We start from the raw sequence: 2,134 nt of genomic DNA on the forward strand, positions 1-2,134 counted from the left end.
CTAAATATTACTAATTTCATTGTTTTCTTGGTGCTACGGTTACATGTATAAAACGTTTGTTTTGTACTAGCATTAAACTTTGTGAACTGACTCTATGCCTACAGATCTTCTCTATCTAAATAGTACTTCCTCTGGGTCACACATGCATTGTAAACTGGATGGTAATTGTGTGTGCAAATTCAGACTCAAATGGCCTTCGTAGTCACTGGATCTTAACAACTCAGACAGTATTTCCTGGTACGTCATTTTCACCCCTTAACATTTACAGTACTAATAAGATCCACTGTTTGCTCCAAGTTACATGCTCCACCATGCATACAAGTTAGTGTTTGATTTAAACCAGCACAGGTTATAATGTATTGCTACTCACCCCGTTAGTTTTGCGTTCAGATATACCACCAAACAGAGTTTTTCTGCATTTCAGGTGAGAACGTTGCGCATTTGAATCTTTTTTCTTCATCTGAAAGAAAAAACGGATTTTTCAGAAATGACATCATTGTTAAGAATAGATCAACAAATTTGTGAAACGTGTTCCATATACAGGCACATGCACCATCTTACCTCCACGATTAGATTTTCCTTCTCATTCAAACTTTCCAGGGCATTTCGAGCTGCGTTCTGCTTTGCTTTTTCAGCGTTCTTCCTCATGATGACTCTGACAAAGAATTTTAAAAGCTCTAATTAACATTGCTGATGTACTCCAACTCAAAAGTTTGATCACAGCTTCTCATTTAACAGTTTTTCATTATTTTCATGACTATTTACATTGCAGATTCTCACCGAAGGCATCAAAACTATGAATGAACACATGTGGAATTGTGTAGTAAACAAAAAAAAAAGTGTGAAACAACTCAAAAAACGTTTTATATTTTAGATTCTTCAAAATAGCCACCCTTTGCTTTGATTACTTTATGAGCTTCATAAGGTAGTCACCTGAAATAGCGATAAGTGATAACTGAATGTTTCTAGAGCTATGTGAGGACATGGCAGCATAACCGCGGGGAAACTTCTGGGGATGATGATGTTGCAGGAGCGAGCACAACATGACAAATCTGTCAGAGAAGGGCGAATTTTTGATCATGCCGATCGCAGAAATGTGAAGCCACGGAGGCTTTTTCATCGTTTTGATGGTCAGTGTAGTGGCTATATTAAGTTCTTAAAGTTCTCACTTTACATGGTTTGGTTATGAAAAGAAAGAACTGAATCCCAAGTTAAATAATGTAATAAGCGAGGTCACTGCCACAGTCAACTACGTCAAAACACGACTTGTCAAAGCCCAGATTTTTCGGGACAGTGCGAAGTAATGGGCTCCGACAACACAGCCGTTGTGTATCACAGCGAGTCGCGCGTATTCCAAGTTAAACCAAATAGCTATTATTAAACTAATATAAGACTACAAGGACTTAGTAGTTGGTTTAGCACTTGCATGGCCCAATGCACAATATGGCAGCATACCCTCTTTAATACATTGCAGCTGCCGAACACATTTATCCGGTTTTAGCTCACCTTTTCTCGCCAGGTCTCTCTAAAACGTTCTCATATTCCAGCTTCAAATCGTTCCTCCGTGCAAAGTTTTTCAGTCGTGTTGTGTTTTTTTTTTTATTCTTGCCCATCTTAAATCGCGAAACCCTGGTCGGTCAAATACTTAAAATACTTGCTATAGTACAGCAGAGCTCACACACAGATCTAAATTTCCCACCACCGCCGGCTAGTGAGGGCACGTTCCTTACGTGACACACTTCGAGACTTGATTCGTCGGAGAGTCACGTGATCAATTATGTCAGAAGACAAACGTACCTGCCCATTGGTTACATAATCACGTGGGGGCAGGGATCTCACAGCATAAGCATTTATATATTGTGTGTTTTTTTATTATTAAAAAACATCAACAAGTCACAAGCAAAATGAAAACACACCATGGCACATGTTTAAACAAGGAAGGTATATTCATAAAAATGATTTATTATTAAAAAAGACATAACGTAATTTTTCACCCCCCCAAAAAAGATACATGTTTAAAGCACAATATCAGCCCAATGTCAAACAGAACTGTCACATGATATCAAACAAAAGCTGCCAATTCTGTTGTGTAGAGTGGGCAATCATAATGAAGCAGTTCATTATGAATATTAGA

The sequence above is a fragment of the Pundamilia nyererei genome, unplaced genomic scaffold (genome assembly GCF_000239375.1).
Source record: "Pundamilia nyererei isolate P.nyererei 1_Seehausen unplaced genomic scaffold, PunNye1.0 scaffold00120, whole genome shotgun sequence".
NCBI classification, from domain to species: domain Eukaryota; kingdom Metazoa; phylum Chordata; class Actinopteri; order Cichliformes; family Cichlidae; genus Pundamilia; species Pundamilia nyererei.